Below are 19,655 nucleotides of genomic sequence, written 5' to 3' on the forward strand. Positions count from 1 at the left end.
CCCCCCCCCCCCCCCCCCCCCCCCGCTCCCTGACTGCCCCCTCCAGAGACCCCTCCCCGGGATTCCACCCCCTATCCAATCCACCCTGCTCCCTGTCCCCTGACTGCCTTCCCACCCCTTATCCAACCTCCCCGGCCCCGGACCCCTTAACATGAGGCTCCTAGCAGCATGTTTGGCTCTGTGCAGAACCAGACATGCTGTCCCATGGGAGCAGGCAGCCCCAACCCTCAGAATGCTGTGCGCGCGGTGGCATGGCTCCGGATGAGCGGGGAGCATGTCTGCCTCCCAGAGGAGCCAAACACTGCCCCGCGGGAGTGTGCAGCCCCGGCCCCCAGAGCGCTGCGCGTGCGGCGGCATGGCTCCGGGGAGGGGGGAAGGCAGGGGAGGAGCCGGCGGCTTGCTGTGCTCAGCCGGGCACTCCAGCCCAGGACCGCGGACCCGTGGCTTGCCGCGCTGGGAGAGTGGGGCCATTTGTCCACCCCTGCATTAGGGTGTGCCTGGGCACACCTGGCACACCCCATGCGCATGCCTATGTTAAATTACTAAAGAGAAGGACGCAAAAATTGGAAGAGTGGAGGAAAAGAACAACTGATTGGTACTAGGAAGAAATTGCAAGCTACTTTGAAAACTGAAGTGACGTTGAAAGCAGAAATCTAGGGGAGTTAGACTGTTTCAAACGTGCGGCATTACAGGAACAAGGTAACATTGCTGAAAATCAGCAAGAATTCGACTCTGCCTTGAATTAACTAGCAGAGAACTTGAAGCAAGCACTCCTGTAAGGACAAGACAGGCAGTGAACAAAAGCAACGCTGAGGTGATTAGGAAGGAGATTTGGTATTTAAGTCAAATGATGAGAAAAATTCAATTTTATTCAGCTAATGCAGATGTTAATGTTTGCTCATAGTTAACGGTTGTGGAAAACCACCAGAAGAATTTAAGCCAGAGAGCACTACCTCACACAGACTGGTGATGCTTGGGTTGAGAAAAGAACAGAAAGACTCTCTCAGAGTCCGACAAGTGGCCTATAATCTTAACCAGGAATGACAAAGTATTGGAGTATTATAAGGCAAACCCGTTTTCCAGGATAGGAACATCCTCAGTGTGAGGAGCATGGTTTTCAGGGGGTTAAATGGACTCAATAAGTGAAATCCTGAAGCAGGCTAGAGAACAGTGGGAAAGACCCCAGTAAACCGACCAAAGAATAAGAGAAGGAAGAACCTAAATGGCCCATCTTCACTGTGAAAAATTCCAGTAGAAAATGGATCAAGTTTAACTAAAATAGGTGAAATGCATGAAAAGATTTCTGCCCTGGAAACAAAGGGACCTGACCCTTTTCCTATCCCAGCCCCTTCTTTTCCCCCTTTACTTCTACCCACAGTAGAACCTAGGTCCATACCAATTTGCCCAACCAAACTAATTTTGTCCCCCAACCTCGAGTCCCAAGAAAGAAATGGCTACGTGGGGAAACAGTGGGACATGAAAAATGAAAGAAAATACCAAGTGATAAAAGAAGCTACTTTGATTTAACAGTCCAGAGTGAGAACCTCCTACAAGCACTATTAGTCATGAGTTCCTTTGTTTTCAATGCCTCAGATAAACCAGGCTGAGAAAGGAAATGCACAGTTGATTTGCCCAATTTTGATGAAACCACCCTTTCAAGATTGAGTTTGTTTGCTATTCAAGCTTGTTCTGCCGAAGGGGGTGGGGGTGGGCTCACACCCCTTCTATGTCTTTAAAGGTTCTAGAGACAGCGTTGTTGTGGGGGCAAGTTTCCTTACCCACTTTAAAGCACAAGTGGATTGAGAAGATGGGGGTTTTGCAATTAAAAGTAAACCCTCCTTCCTATGGAAAGGAAAGTGTTTTGAAATCTGTTTGGTCAGCTGGTCATGAAGGTTTGAAAAGTAACGGTCAAGAAAGGAGGAATTTTACCTGTCCCCTCCCCCCATGGAAAAGTGTATCTAAAAAGTAAAAGAAAAAAACTGAATTTTCTTATACAAACTTGCCTATCTTTCCTCTGCACCTCTTTCCCCTCCCTCCTTATCTAACTGTTCCCCTATTTTACCTCTCTCCCCCCTCCCTTAACCAACCTACTCTCCCAAGTGACCCTCATTTTCTCCCCCCTATTTTCTCCCAGCCTTCAGTCAGTTCAAGGACAAATCTGCGCAGAATGAAAACATGTGTAACTTGCCATTCTTGTGTTCTTTGACCAGAAGTGTTTTTACCACTGAAAACAAGAAATCGGTGTCTTGATTAAGGTCTTTCTCTGCCTTCTGCAAAGTCTTTAACAATGGATAAAATGTCTAAACAGTTATACAGAAGCAATCTAAAATATGGCCTGGGTAGAAAAGAGTTTTCTTCCTTAAACCTGTTTGGGAATACTCAAAATTTTCAGGTTTGGGGAGTGATTTCTCTCCCTATCCAGGTAGGGAATATGAAATTCCCCCACTGCCCAAGTATGGTCGGAGACCTCCCATGCCCAGTGTACAAATGGCTACAATTTGAGATTTTGAACACAACCAGGTTTTCTACAATTTGGAGGGCAAATCTGTGCCCCTAAAACCCACCAAGGCCTGTTAAAATCTGGTCAAACAATTCCAGAGGTATCACAGGTGATTAATGAATATTCTGTACAGGTCCCACCCTTTGCAGAGAATTTCCCTTAAACGTGATAATTAGCAAGGACAAGTGTGGAATTACCCTATTGGTTACTTCCATCCTATTTGAAATTTCCAGGAAATTGGCCTGATGTTAGCTGAAGATGGAGTTCATCTCTTGGATTTTAAAGAGGGTAATGCCTTTGTTTTCGTACATAATCCATTGTCTGAAACAATTACAATTCCTGCACAGTTTGATTTAAATGTCCTGTTATCTTCCAAGTGGAAAGGACAAGACTTTTAGTTTATCCCATCAGTCAGCATGACCGGTGAAGTCCCAGAACTAAACCCTAAATATTTTGATAGAGAGGATATGTGTTATACTGTACCTTCCTTTCAGTTTGGGATTTATCCGATAAGGTTACAAAATTCTCCCTACACCTGGCTAATTGAAGGGCAAGAATTGGTGTTGAAGGAAGAAATAACTAATGAGGTCCTGCTTAATTCTGGTACAGTATCAGTTCAACAATCTGATATACTGACTAAAGTTGAAGATAAGATTGAAATTCCTCTCTCAGAACCTGCATATGATTTTCCAAAACAGGTAGAGAACTAGACAGAACTTGGTGATGGTTTAACCTTAGAAGTGAAAACAGAATTAAAGGAACTAGTTCAAAGATATTAATCTTTGTTCTCTAGAGACAGCCTAGACTGTGAGAAGACACCTCCACAAAGTGAGGATTGAGACCTCTCCAGGATCAGACCTAGTGTATGTAAGAGAGTTAGGGTGACCAGACAGCAAATGTGAAAAATCGGGACAGAGGGTAGGGGGTAATAGGAGCCTATATAAGAAAAACACCCAAAAATCAGGACTGTCCCTATAAAATCAGGACATCTGGTCACCCTAAAAACAGTATTATATTCCATGAGCAAGAATCCATGCAAAAATTTTGGACTCCCTAACAGAGAGGGGAATTAGAAAAGAACTTCCTTCTCCATATAATGCATCATCGCGGCCAGTTCAATGGAAACCATCCTGACTCAAGAACAGATTTGGGCTCTCAAGTAGTTCCAGAGGACCAACATAAATTGGCTTTTACTGTTGCAAGAGGGCAATGTGCTTGGAAAATAATGCCACAGGGGTTAAAATTTTCTCCAAGTGAGTTTAACTATTTTATCCACAAGGCTTTACTTGACACAGAAGAAAAAGGCATAGCTGTTTATGTTGATGATGCTTTAATTTCTAATACAACTTGGGAAGAGCACTTGGAGGCCATCAGATATGTGCTGGGACAACTAAAGAAGGCTGGGGCAAAACTGTCCTTAGCAAAAAATCCACGGGCCAGAAAAAGGGTAAATAATTTAGGAATTGAAATTTGCTCTGAGGGTCTACAACCCCAAGCTCACAGAGAACAAGCTCCGATTAATTTGAAAACCCCTCCTAATGTATCAGAGGTACATAGTTTTCTGGGAATCTGCAATTACTGTAGGCAGCTTGTTTCATTGCAGAATATGCCAGAATTGCCAGACCACTCAGTAAACTATTTTGAAAACATCAGGATTGAGACTGGGGACTTGCGCGAGATCAAGCCATGAAAGAGTGAAACACAAAGTTAAGCCAAGCCCCTTGCTTGATTTATCCTCAAAAAGGAAAAGAGTTTTACCTGGAGATTGCATGGACAGAACATAGTATGAGTGCTGCGTTACATCAGAAAATGGACTCAGAACACCGAGTTATTACTTATTGCAAAGGACTACGTGCTGTAGAGGAGAAATACTCCGACCGAAAAGGCAATACTGGTAACAATGGTCATCACTGAAATTAACCACGACTCTTTAAAATACCTGACACCCAATCAAATTAGAGAAGGTAAAGTGTCAAGAGCCTGACTAAACTCCTGGAGGCTAGTTATGGAAGGAAAAGTTGTAGAAATTAAATATGTTAAAAAAATTAATGGTTTTAAGGGTAAAAAGGTTAGCCCAACTACACCAGTGTCAAGATACTGGGCCTGAGACAATAATTAAAGAAGTGACTGATGTTTGCCCTCAGGATTCAAAATACCAATCTTATGAAGATATTTGGGTCAATTTATCCATTGCATACATAGAGGGTCATTCATTCCATCAAGATGGGGTCAAGTCTGTTGGTGCAGGAATGTTGGGAAAAGGGAGAAATTGCAGGGCAATTTAAACGAGGTTCAGTCACCAATCAGTATGCTGAGATTGCTGCTGTATTATGGGCCTTAAAATCAGCTGTAGACACGAATGTGTCAACTTTGGTTTATGTACAGATTCAAACTATTTGAGGAGTAGTTTTTTATCTTCATACTTGGCATAACAACGGATTCCAAAATGCTAAAGGTAAACAGATCAGACACTTTGAACTGATTAAAGCAACATCAACTAGTTCAGGAATATAAATTGACCATTTATTGGAAAAAAGGTGAGAGGCCACTCATGTGCAAATGGGTAAGGTCATCTGGGCAATGAGAGAGCGTGCCAAGGAAGGTGCACTAAATGAAGCGCCATGGGAATTTACATCACTTGACCAGACACCTCCTGTAAAATCCCAAGTGGGAATATTAACTCCCAGTCAGGCAAAGAAAGCACAAGCTTCATCTGCTGATGAAGCCACTGCTCCTACTTCTGCAGATGAGTATCAGTTAGACAAAGGTGATGTGATCTGTGTCAAGGATGATCCGGAACAGGATTTGATCCAAGCCCAACTAAATGATCCAAATGTGTCCAAACTCTACCATTATGTCCAGGAACCTGTTAAGTCCCCCATTGCAGACAAGGACTTTGAACAAAATCCAGAACTGTGGACAATGTTTAATTTGAAATCCAAAACTTAGTATTCAACATAAATTGTACATTTTTAAATACAAAGGTGACCAACACTATAGAATGGTGGTTCCAACATCTTATCAAACAATTATGCTACTGCATAATCATGATGAGGTACGGAAAGGACATCCTGGTATTAAAGCCACCTATGAAACCTAAAAACAATTTGCTTACTGGCCAAATCTGTATAAGGATTTTCAAAACTATGTAAAAACCAGTATTGCAAGTCATAAGTTCCAACCCACCAAACCTCAGTTTAGGGCTCCACTCGAATTAAAGGAGGGTTGTCAGCCTTGGACAGACCTACAAGTGGACTGGATTGGACCTGTACCAACATCTAAACAATGAAACAAATATTTACTAATTGTGACTTGTGTCTTTACCAAATGGGTGGAATGTTTTGCAGGGTCCCCCATGACAATGATGTCACCGCAGCATGTCTTTCGGAAAATAACATTTTTACCAGATGGGGATTGCCCTTGAGAACTGAGTCTGACAGAGGCTTTAATTTTACTTCTGAAGTAATGTTCCACCTATAAAAAATACTTGGAATTAAAAGGAAATTGCATATTTCCTATCACTCTGAATCTTCAGGATTAGTTGAAAATGCCATCAACAGACTTGTTACCATGTTGCACAAAAGCTTGCAGGACAATCCACAAGATTGGGATGTTAAGTTACGTTTAATTTTTTGGGCTATGCATTCGACACCTAGCAAAATGACTGGACATACTCCTTGAACTTACGTCAGGAAGATCCATGGTACTAGCAACTCATTGTCTATAACCAGGATCTGGCAGAAAATGATCCTTCCCCTGCCTTAAGTCCAGAAGAGCACATAACCATCAAAATGACATTTGCAAAAAACTTTTTCCTTTGTGCAACAAAGTATGGAAGAATGTGCTAAGGGAGCGAAATCATACTATGATAGGATGGGTGTTCCTAAAGAATACCAGGTAGGCAACAAGTGTTTTACTTTAACTATTACAAAGAAAAAGAAGGAACCCAGGAAGGTCACAGTTAGCTGGATTGGTCCGTTTGAAATTACAGAAAAATATCTCCTGTAACCTATTGAAACAAATGATGGGCAAGTCAACCAAATAAAACCATTTTTGGAAACCAAAAATTAGCTCAAGAAAAACCACACTTAGTTTCCCTTTCTTCCTTCATGTTGTTGTTGCAAAAAAGAAAGAGAGTTAATTAATTCTGGGCCTTCTGCCAGGGCAAATATAAGGACTTCCATGTTTATAAACGAACTGTAACTTCCATTGGCAAATAATTCTTTTCTGAGTGCAATAAGTTTTAAATGCTCAATTTGTGTTCACGTTCAAAGGTTTTGTATTCTTTAGAGTTTGACTCAATTAAAGTTAAAATGCAACTTGTTGATATTGTTAAAGGACAAAAGGTACCAATAAGTTCTGAGTTGCATACTTTGCTGGGTTTGGAAGATTCCCATCAAATTAATTTGTTTATGGAATCTGATCAGATTAAATCTGTGGTTCCCAATTTTGGAGTACAGGATTTACAGACCCTAAGCAATAACTTTTTATTATTGGGCAACAGCTACTATTTCAACAGTGATCAATGCCGTTATGATTTTGGGATTGATTATTGTATTTTGGATCTATTTTAAGACAGCAATACATGACCTAAGAAATTATCCAACACGTTAATGGAGATACCCACCATTCCCTTCCCCTCCCCTCCGCCTCCCTCACCATATCCTTTGCCACTTCCACCCCCTCTGTCACTTTCTTCAATCCCATCAATTCTACCTTCACTTTTAGACATCCTAGATTAGGTAGGTCATGTCCAGTCGCTGTAATTTATCCAGTGCATGCAACACAACCACCACCCCCGCGAGGCATCTAATGCCCCTGACTCCTCCATATCTTCCACCATTTTTATTTTTGAAGGTCTTGGACTCCAGCCACATGCCTTAGATCTTTTTGAGCCTATGCACCCCAGAAGGAATTCCAGCACTTTCAATCACTCTAGGGCTTTCTCTTTTAATTATTGAGACCCTAAACAGCCTAAGAAATGCAGGAAAACAAGGACTGATAAGAGTAGGCCAGGACCTGCAGATCCCCAGGGCTCATGTTCTCAACCTGCCCCTGCAAGAAAACCATCTTTGAAACAACTATTTAATGAGATGGCAAAACAAAATGGGTGTGTTACAACCTGGCCTTAAAGGGCTGTGTGTGTGTGTGTGTGTGTGTGTGTGTGTGTGTGTGTGTGTGTGTATCTAGCAACCCTAAAAGTAAAAATGTCTGAAACAAAATGGAATTTTATTTTTGAAATATAACGAATAAGTTTGATATGATAAACAGTGTTAAACTGTACCACCCTAATGCACATAAGATCAAGGTACCTGCCTTTGGCTGAAGGCATGTAGTACATCAGTGTTTGATTTATTGATTTAACTCAAATGCGACTAGTTGTACTAATATGATTTTTCATATTTGACAAGAAGTGCCAAGCCACTTTAAGTTCATGCAATGTTAAGTTAAGAAAGTTTTAGGTTTGTTTTGTTTATAATTGTATTTTTATGAAGAAATGTCCTATCTCAGGTGGAACTGGTTCATAAAAGAGAGGGATTATGTTGTGACTATTAAGCCTACAAGGTGTACCCCTCTTGTAAACTCCAACATAGAAAAGTATGTGACCGTTCCTAAGATGTTACAATAACTATGCAAAAAATAGATCAAATGGTTTAATGACGTTGAGGGTTGTAACAAGTGCAAAAGAACTAGTCAAAGAAGCTGGATTAGACTCAATCAAAAATCCAAGGACTGTTCAAATTATGCCTGATAAAAACAGAAGATGTGGAATCAGAAGTTAATGGACTAGAATTGGTGTGATGGATATTAGACCTAATTAGTGGACAAAATAATGAAGGAGATGAACTACGACACCCACTTTTCCCTTTTTGGGGGAAAAAACATGATTAGATGCGCTCTCCCATCCCACCTTACATCCCAGCTCATCCCCCAAACTGCCAGCACTGCAACTCAGCTCTGCTCAGCTAAAGGACTTTCTTCTTGAAGGAAGAAATCTTGTTCAAGGAACTTTGTTTTCACCTGTGAGTGCTGAAAATCATCACATGATCATGATATCCAGTCTTCAGCCCATCAGTGGGGATAGCCAATAGTCAGCACTGCAGAGGCAGGTAAAATCTTGTATTATTTTCCCTTCCCTTGTTGTGTTATTTGCTGCCCTGCCTCCCTCTTTCTCTCTCAGCTTCTCAGTGAATTCAGAAGTCAACTATGCTGTATTCATCCAAGCCTGCCTTGTCTAACAAGAAAAGATTCGATCAGATGACGTCCATGACCAGACGGTAAACCAGGATCCAAGCAGCAGGTGTGGTGGTCTACTTGTCAACCAAAAGCATCCACTCGTAACTAATCAGCGATCCAGTGTTCCAAAAACATCAACAAAAGCTGTATTTCACCAATCTTTTCTAGCCTGTCTCCTCCACCTTGTGTCTGTCTGGTTATTAACAACAGGATAAGTAAATGCCCATCAGGACTGAGTAAAATTAACCCTTTCCTTTTCATCAAAGAGAGCTTGCTCTGCAAATAGCAGACACTGACATTTTGTCTCCAAAAGGAGAAAGGCTTTAAAGGCTTTGTTTTGCACAATCACTCAACCACAGTTTCAATATAAAAGCCTGGTTTGATTTCTTGTTCTTTCTTGTGTTTAATTAATAAACTTTTAATGTGAACGAATGCTTTTGGGTGATTGCCAAGTAATGGGGGGAGACCAAGGCCTCTGTTTAAAATAATACCAAACCTATCATTGTTTAGTGTAGGAAAGTTAAAGTTTATAAACACCTTTTAACTTTTTGGGCCTTGGAGATCAATATCCATAAACAGATATCAGCACATAGCAGGCTCAGTTAGCCCTGATCTCCCGCTCCCACCTACACACACACACTTTCTTCCTGTTTCTTCTATTATAAGACTCAGCTGATGGGTTAATTGGTTCATCAGAACTCCCAGAATGACCAGCTAATTAGCTGCTTACTCCCCAATCAGCCTTCTCTAGGGCAATGGTTCCCAAACTTGTTCCGCCGTTTGTGCAGCGAAAGCCCCTGGTGGGCCGGGCCGGTTTGTTTACGTGCCATGTCCGCAGGTCTGGCCAATCGTGGCTCCCAATGGCTGCGGTTCACTGCTCCAGGCCAATGGGGGCTGCAGGAAGCGGCGGCCAGTACATCCCTCGGCCCGCACCATGTCCAGCAGCCCCCATTGGCCTGGAGCAGCGAACCGCAGCCACTGGGAGCCGCGATCGTCCGAACCTGCGGACGCAGCAGGTAAACAAACCGTCCCGGCCCACCAGGGGCTTTCCCTGCACAAGCGGCGGAACAAGTTTGGGAACCACTGCTCTAGGGGAACTGGTGGGTGCCTAAGTTGTCAGAGCACTGGCCCACCTGTTAGCTTCCCAAACTCTGTCACAATCCCCCTTAACCAGGCTGCAGATCTCATGCATTCTCACTGCTATTCAGACCCCAGAGGTTTTTTTTAATGGGAGCGGGGGAAGCCTTGCACATACTCAGCAGCTCCCCTAATGTCACCCCCATGACCTTAGTGTCATCTACTGAAGTCAGGCTGGGCAGAGTCTGTGGTCCTGATTCTGCTCCCACTTGCATCCACATAAATCAGGAGTAACTCTCCACTGAAGCCAGTGGGATCAGATCAGCATAAGTGAAAACAGAAACAGGCCCAGGAACTACAAGCCAGAGAAGAGGAAGTGGCTGGGTGGCTACATACACATCCACCGCAAACTTTCCCCTTGGCACATGCACCAACACTACCAAGATAAGGTGAGCTGCACAGCTCCTCAGAGTTCCAGGTCATGGAGGTCAATGAGCACAGAATTTGGCTCCCTTCATGAGGAGATGATGAATTATGTCTTCATCTTGTACACTCCTTTGATTAGCTCTGGTTGCACCTAGAATCAGGAAGGAACTTCTCTTTGTTTTGTTCTATCCTAATTTGGCTCCATCATGGTGTAGTTTTGCCTTCCATGGGACAGTTTGACTGACAATTTGCATTTACCCAGGCAAGCTAACAAAGTTTCATCCAGGAGTGTAGCTGGCTCAAGACTCCCAGCTGTGCTGGGTTTATGGTTTAACATATTTATTTATTAATATATTTATTAGTGTCTTCAAGGTAAGGCCAATTGTTGACAATGGATGGGGGACCTTGGCTTTGCATATCTGACTGGGTAATTGGCCTTGTTCAGCTCACCCCATGGGGCTGGTTCCAGCAGATCAGCATATGTGGTTCCCAGGACAGTGGAGGTGTCCAAGGCACACCGGTCCAGATCTGGTCTATAAAGACTTCCTGCCTCAGAATGAATTGCTTGTTTGGGTTTAAGGGTCTGCTCAGAGAAGCTGTGGTCAGTTTAACTCCAAACTTGGTCTTTATTTGTTGTCTGGAACTCAGCAAACTAAGTCAAAACCCCTTTAAATTAATGGGATGCTTCAATATTAATTTTAAATGGGACTTTGCATGGTAAAATGCCCTAATATTTTGTAGCAAACTTGCAGCAAAAGCCTCTGGAACTGGGATAATAAATATACAGGTCTGCTCTAAAGTCAATCAGTACTCACTGTTAACTTCAATGGGCCCAGATTCATGCCCTATTATTTTATTTTACCCTTGTATAAATCAAAAGTCACTTTACTGATTAAAACAGGATTTGCAACCGCATTTTTGATTCAACGGGCAACTAGTATGTGCAAATTTAATTCCACACCATCCAAACATCTGAGATGCCTCACAAAGCAGGGTTTATACAGGAATCGGGAAAAAATTACACAGTGATTTTGTAAAGTGAGAACTCGTTTAGCAAACAACTCTGAGACTAGCACGGCTTGTATACGCTTGACATCTTTGTTTCAGTTTAAGCATCTCTTAACTTGGTTGCTTCAAACCATTTTTCTTTTCACACTTGACTTTAAATAACTCCCACAAATTTAATATTTTTCAGTAAACCACTAATGCAGCTGCAAAATAAAAACACCTGTAGCTACAAATAAAATCAGCTTTTGCAGCTAAGTAATGTGAAAATGGCTTGAGAGAGCTGCACTGTTTATTAGCAAACTAAGGGCCACATAATGATTCTTTAATTCTCTTTGAACTGGCTGGCTGGCAGGGCTGGCTGAATATTTTCCATCAATCTGCTTTTTTCCACTTGAAAAGGGCTTTCTTTCCTAAGTGACATTTTTTAAAGAAAATCTTCATCTTTCATTTGAAAAACTAGAGAATTTTGTGAAAAACCAAAACGGGGAGTGGAAAAAATCATTTTCTACAATTTTTCATTTAAAAAAACAAAAAAACATTTCCATGGGAAACATAACAGATTTTTCCCCAAAAAATGTTCGACAAAAAGCAAGTGACCCTGTTGGCTCTGCTGAATAGTACCTTACCCCAGAAATCTTTCCTTTGAGACCAGTATTGCTACTCAAGAGATCAACTGCTCACCCACATGAGTGAAGGTTGCGCAACCTAGCCCTATTTATTTAAAACAAGCACGGAGCTCGCTTCCCCTAACAGCACTGTCGATGTAGAGGTGCAACTGAGGGCAGAATGTGACTCAATAATATGTAAATCAGTTCTCAGTCTTAACTGCCAACTAATTTTTATTCTTTAAACAAACAAAAAAAGAATCTGAACTGACAGCTCAACTCTCACATGGCAGCTTGAAGTCTGATTGCTTCTGCAGAATCTACATGTTCACATCTAAAAAACGAGAAGTCTAACATCCAACTAAGAGGGACAAAGCAGGAACTATTCCCTAGAAGTGCAAAGTAATTTACAGGTGTCAAAATGATACATTCTTGGGTGTAGGAGATTGGCGTGGGATTTCCTAAAGTGCCTAAGTGAATTAGGGGCCAGAATTTTAAAGGAATTTAGGAACCTTAAGACACAGATAGGTGCCTAGATTGGGTGACCAGATGTCCCGTTTTTATAGGGACAGTCCCATTTTTGGGGACTTTTTCTTATACAGGCGCCTATCACCCCCCACCCCTGTCCCGTTTTTTCATAGTTGCTACCTGGTCACCCTATGCCTAGAGGAATTTTTGAAAGCACTTGGATGCCTAACTCCATTGGGATATAGGTGCCTAGGCACTCTTAAAAATCCCACTAGACCCCTATCATCATCTTAAGACACCTAAATTGCTTTAAAAATCTGGCCCCAGGTGCCTAACTCACTTAGTCACCTTTTAAAATCTCACTCTAGAACCAATCCCCTTAATTTTTACTTATTTAAAAAGAAAATCAGTTCCAGACAGTATTAAGGTCCTAACTCAACAAAGCACTTCTACATGAGCATACCCAGCCCAGCACAACCCTTAAACACATGAAGAGAAAACCTTGCCCCACCGAACTCCATGGAAGTTTTGCCATGGACTTCAGCTGCAGTAGCATTTCACCCCATGCTTATCATGCATGTGCTTAAGTACTATTGATTTCATTGGTACTTAAGCATGTACTTAAAGTTGAGCAAGTTTTAAGTGCTTTGCTGAAGTGGGGAGTTTAATAGCTGAAGTCAAATACTAAAGTGTGTATAAGAGATCACAGACGAGCCCCACGTTTTTATACAATTAAAAGGTTAGGTTATAAATATCTGAAGGTCAGCAGAGAACGCCACTAGGGCCCACAAAGCCTTCTGCTACTCACATAAAGGACATTCTCCACACTCATTTTTTAAAAGCATGCTTCTCTCCAGACCTTTCCGTATGCAGACGGCCAACGGCTGAGAGTTTGTCACTAGGATCTTTTCCAGAGGATCTTATTATCTAATCAGTAATGCCCTATAATGAACTGGACAGACAGCATCTTGTATAGTGTGATTTAACCGAACAGGATATTTCCCCGGTGAAATGCATTGCAAGTGTGAAAACAACAACAAAAACCACTGTCAGCTCAGATATTTGAAGGGGCAAGAAACCTTTTCATCTATGACAGGGAAACGTGTGCTCACAGCTCTCCCTACATTCTGTTGTGCCAGCTGAGATCAGCTCCTTTGTTAACACAGTCTCTACATCTGAACATCTGGGAGCTGGAGGTTGAACTTTCTCAAAGGAGACCCTCCACTTTGTAGTTCCTTTCCTTCTACTAACCCAGCAGAGTCAGAGTTTGGCCTAACGGGTACAATGCCAGGCCTACCCATTTGCTCATTCTTTTGCCTAAGGGCTTTCATAATTTCTGGAGTCAATCTATTGTTGCGGATATTGATTGACATAGTAACACTGTACATGTACCTAGGGACCATTGGAACAAGAATGCTTTACACACAGAAATAAATTCACAAAACGTTCCTGTTGAAATATTGTACCAGCTTTGAGGGTGAGAATGATGCCACAGAGTACAAAAAGGGGAATGGCTTGCAAAGGGAAGGGAGCTAATGAAAATACGATACAAGGTAAAATGACTCCACAGAGCGAAGGAGAAGCAATAGGCAAAGATCAGGGACTGAGCCACTAATTGAGGGGTACAATTCACTGGTGCTTCTTCAGTGGAGAAAGGATGGAGCATTTTCATTTCAATAGATCAGCATTTTCAATGGAAAAAGGTATCTACTGAAAAATTTCTGACCAGCTCTACAAGTCATTAATATACAACAAGAAAATTCACATATAGTGCCTCAGAGCTTGAGATCTTTGTTTTGGTCCATCAAATTAAGTAGGTAGAAGTAGGGGCTGGGCAGTGGGTCAGTGCAGTCTTCAGAATGGATGGAGATTCTTCAGAAAAGGTATTTGTCCCAACTTATTTTCTTTTGGTTACCACTAACCACAAAGAAAAATCAGCCAATAAATCCAAACCAAATTATTAGAGTGGCTAAACTGACACTACAATTATAAAAGAGGGGCTTAGTTTGTCAAATCTGATGATAAATACCAGAGTACTGTAGTTATAGATTATGATAAAATTAGTATTTTGACTAACTTCTTCTGGATCAGTTTGTTTTATCAGAGGGGATCCTGCCCTCAAGTACTTCAAAATACTGAGATATGAGTGTTTATGGTTATATTCTATTTTAAAACTTGTGTTTTTAAATATTCATTGGGAAATCCTTGCATCACAATAAGGACTGAAATACCCATCACGTGTCACTGAGTTTTGTAACATTATGCATGAGGGCCCGAATCCAACTTCCATTGACCCCCTTGGGAGCTGGCTTTCACTGTAGGGCCACATCCTACAACCAGGAGAAACACAAAAAGAAAAAGGAGAAATACAGGGCAATTTTTATTATGCATCATAAATTAAGCAACATTTGCTTTTACAGGAGCAGTTTTAGTTACAATTCTGCTTCAGAGCATCCTTATAAAGGTTCTGTAGTATGTTTTGTCAAGATAAAGAAATACCGGTGATATGAAACCTCACACTACAGCCAGTCTCAACTAAGAAGAGGTGACTTTTTGTGTGTGTCCTTTGAAAGATTTTATACTTGCAACAACAGCCTTCTGGACTTCATATAATGAGAAAAAATTAAGACCAAGATAAAAACACTAAAAAGGACCCTGAAGTAAGGCTTTTAAAAAAGGGGCCTAATCTTGCAACTGGCTTTACATGGGCAGCCCTATGCACCCTCCTGGAGTTAGCTGCAGGATCGGAGCCTGAATAACCTGATTTTCATTAAGCGCCCAACTCTCTGCAGCTCCTCTGGAAGCTAAAGAAGCTGTAGATTACTCAGAACTTTCGAAAATCAGGTCACGTATTTAAAAGTCTAAATATGACTTTTGGAGTCTAATATGCAGCTCCTGTTGTTCAAAAACTTACCTAGTGTTACTAGGTCATGACTGTAATAGCTACATCAGCTACTCCTTACACGCAGTTACATTAGTACAAACTATGGGAGTCATTCTTGTAATTATATCATAATTAATGTTTATAAAATCAATCAACATTTCCCTTTGTGATGCAAATGAAATTAGCTGCATAAAGGGCAAACCCTACTAAGATGAAATCAAAACCTTTAAAGTGACATCAAGATGGCAAGATTAAACATGCTGCCGATGCTATTTACCAACAGCAGAAATTATCTTCCCTTTGAATTCCAGGTCTTATATAAATTCACTCTAGTATCGTCAGAACCTTTTCCAATAAAAGCAAGCTTTTCTTTTGGGAGTTTTTTCAGCTGTGTGATTTCTGAGGACTGTTTTACTTTGCTTTTCCATCTTGACTTCTAAACCCTCAGATAGAACAAAGCTGAGGAAAACTAAAAGAAAGCATCATGGAGAATATTTAACAGTGCGGAACCTTCAAGCTTTTATGAAACGAAGATGACTTGGTAGATTAAGATTGCTTTTCCTTACATAACTATATGCAACAGGCAGAAAAGCAGGTACAATACGTTGCATTAGCACTTCGCAATATCTGCCCATTACCTGAGGATGGCAGAATTTGAAGCATAATGCCCTTCCACTAATATTTATCTTCTGCCTATTCAATACACAAGTCCTTCCAGAGCTTCAAGCAAGGCCAATTTTACTATCCACTGTCTGAACATGTACCAACTAATTACCAGACAAGTTTTGGTGGTGTTATATTTTATCTAGTGTGATCATCTATATTCATCTGAATTTGTTCTTCATGCACAAAATAGGTCATACAGTGGTCTCAGGTATTTTCAAGGTGCTTATTTTTGTGGTATCTAAGCCACAGATAGGTGTGGTGTTAAAATCTGTTTTCTCACTAATTTCACTCCACTGCTAGGATGTACCTTACCCAGTCATGTTGAATCAATACCAATAAATTCAGTTATTTTGATTTAGTGTATTAGCAGCTGTAAGTAACTTCATATTGTATCAACATTAAACAGAGCATTTGAGCAGTCAGCACACATGGATATTAGTATTAGATCAGGACCAGGATTTTGACTCTGTTTCATTGTCATGGAGTCCCCAGGCGATGTTCTGGAACTGCTCCCCACAAAGCCAGTCAGGACTTTGGGGAGCCTCCTCTCCCTTGGAGCAGACTGTCTTCAGGGCAAGAAGCTCACACGGCTTCACCTTCCTGGGTCTGACTTTGGAGCATTCAGCATATGCCCCTTTGTGCGCTTCCCACAGCAAGTCCATCCAGACGGGGTCCTGGGGAAGCCAGAGGGTCCTGCACGCACCCCCACTTCGCAGTCAGACGTGACTCTCAGCCAGCCAGTAAAACAGAGGTTTATTAGCTGACAGGAACATGGTCTAAAACAGAGCTTGTAGGTATAGAGAACAGGACCCCTCAGCCGGGTCTATTTTGGGGCCCAGTGAGCCAGACAATCCCATCTGCACTCACTTCCCATCCCCAGCCAGCTCCCAACTGAAACCCCCTGCAGCCCCTCCTTTCTGGCCTTTGTCTCTTTCCCGGGCCAGGAGGTCACTTGATCTCTTTGTTCATCTTTAGTTATTCCCTTGCAGGGGGGGAAGGGCCCCAGCCATTTGTTGCCAGGATACAGAGTGTCGGCCATTTATGCACACTGGAGACTTAAGAAATGCATAGGGGAAACTGAGGCACCCGCACAGTATTCAAAGGAAACATTAAGAACAGTCCCACTTCGTCACATTCACCAAGTTACACATCTTAGGTATTTCGAAGGCACTTCCAACTGTTTTAACCAAGGCTGTAGCCAGAAGAATGTGAAGGTAGTTTTGAGCAGTTCCTGAAACCTTTACTCGCACAAGTAGTCCTATTTAAGTCAATGGGCCCGATTCTCCTGGGTTAGTCATGTATAACAGTGCAACCTGAGAGCAGAGAGAGTACAAATGCTACTAGATCAGTAGCATTTTCCACCTGGTTTCTACAAGTGTAGATGACCACACAAGGTGCAAGATAACATGTTCTTAACCTTCTCATACTTGGAAGGCATGGGGAGCGAGACTGAGTTAGAAAAGAAACTGAAATATGAGTACTGATGTGAAAATTACCTAACACCCTGTTAATTTAAGGGGGACATAATTTCATTGGCAATTGCTATACAAGCCCCTGGAGATCCCCTTAGCATGCTGTTATCTTGGAGAAATTATTTCAAGGCAAGGCCATTTTTATGCTAAGAAGTGAGATTTCTCTAGTGTAATAGTTCCCATGGAATTCTATGAAGGCTTGTCACATGGTCAATTTTCAAAAAGATGACAATTTATGAGAGGGAAACAATCCATTTAAATGACATTGGCAAAGCAATGCCAATAGAACAGCACAACGTCTCCTTACAGTGCCAAGATGAAAGCAAAGCAACATGAATGAAACTAACCCAGCTATTCCCAAAAATGTCTCCGCAAATGAAACTGAAGAGAACGTTAATGTAACTCAGAAGTCAAGGCATATACTAATAAACCCAGGGATCTTCCCAGTCCGTCCCCACTCTCTTTACTCATATCAAGCACACGCCTGTTGTGTCTTATAGGACTCACAACTCTTGATGGTATTGATAAAATTAAGCTGTATGAGTTAATATCTTTCCAGCATATTGTATTAGTGTGTTGTTATAAATTGATTTACTCAGCATCCTTCACAAGCCTCATTACACCACCCTTGCAGATTATCAGCCAGATTGTGCCCCCCAGGCAGGGGGGCTCCATGAGATGAAATACTGACCCTATCAAAGTCCATTGACTACAGTAGAGGCAGGATGTCACCCCATGAGATGTGATGTGCAGGTTTTCCCTGGAATTTTCCTTGGCTGGGTTAGTCCCACTTCATAGAACTAGTCCGGGGATTCCAAGTTCTTCCCTCCAAACTGGTAGAACCCCCCAAGATCCAGGGAATAACAGCCTTCCGGGGACCTGTTTCCCTCTACTGAGTCCAGCTGACTCCCAGACTGCTCCAGCTGTTTGGCCATGCAACACCTAAAAGCATTAACCTACCTACAAAAAGCATGGGAATTTGTCCCCCAGGCCTTGCCCCACCCCCTCCTGTCCCTACCCATTCTCTCTCCGTACCCAGATCTTGAGCCTTGACATTCCCATCTTCCTTACTCTCCAAACGGGCTTTACTGGATCTGTTTTCTCCACTCACATTAGCAGAGGGTAGGATATGGCCCTACAAACTTCATTAGTGTAACCTTCCTGCCAGCTATTATTGGCAGCAAAAAGAGCCAGGGTCAATTATCTAGGGGTTCCTTCTGAAGATTTAAAAACACTGGCTCAAGCCCCACCCAGAAACCTGGGGAACTATATGTACCATCCTGGTCACCCTGGATAGGCAATATCTCCCCACTCACAAACACTGAGTCCAGAGGTTAAAAAAAAAAAAGAAAACTTTGCCAGGAGGCAAAGGAGAGAAAATAGAATAAGCTAGGAAAAGCCAAAAATTAATACATTAACCATATCCATTAGCTAAGACTCCCCCACCCTCCAAGGTGTCTTAATAAGAGTCCCAGCCTCAGTCCTCCTCTTTCAAAATTGTGAGTGGCTGATGCACTCTACACACTTCCCTCCTTCCAGGCTCCCCACTCACGTTTTGTTGTCCAGGCCTGGAGAAGTCCAAAAATTCTGGCAGTTCAGTTCTGTTTGAGCTGCTCCAGGGGTTCTACCACCGACCTAGCTGAGGTGATTTCAGCTTTGATTGCTGGATAGGGAGGCCCACACCCAAGTCCCTCAAATAGACTGCTGCTCTCCGTATCTTCAGCTCAAACTGCCTCAGCAACATCACTTGCCTCAGAACCACCTCAGCTCAGTGCTGTCTATCTCCTCAAAGCTGCTTCAGCTCTGCGTCATCTGCTGCTTTGTAACTGCCACAGCTCAGCTCTAGAGCGAGAGATCAGTAGTATATGGGACCCTTATCAGAATCATTATTGCAGAGTAATCACACCCATAAGAAACCAAGCACAGCCCCATAGCTGCATATAGGCATCCTTACCCAACTGTCCCTGCGTGCAGTATTGGTCAGGGTGACTTGTCAGCCCCATCACATTGATGCTGTTCTCTTGTTCTTTAATTTCCCAACAGGGATAACGGCACTTCACTGGCCCCAAACTTAAAACTTACCTGTATTTTAACCAAAGTGCCCCAAACTGTCACATAAATGAAATGCAAATGAGGCCAGCCAATTCAGCCATCTCCCCTTGTTCACCAACTCTGTCCAGCTGGAGTTCTCAAGCAGCTCTGGGCTGCTTTTCTCCCATTTTACCAACAGGTGTCAATAGTGAGCTCCCTCTTTAAGGCAGTGGTGGGCAACTTGCGGCCCACTACGGGGTAATCTGCTGGTGGGCCACGAG

This window comes from Trachemys scripta, chromosome 8 (genome assembly GCF_013100865.1).
Source record: "Trachemys scripta elegans isolate TJP31775 chromosome 8, CAS_Tse_1.0, whole genome shotgun sequence".
In the NCBI taxonomy this organism is placed as follows: Eukaryota; Metazoa; Chordata; order Testudines; family Emydidae; genus Trachemys; species Trachemys scripta.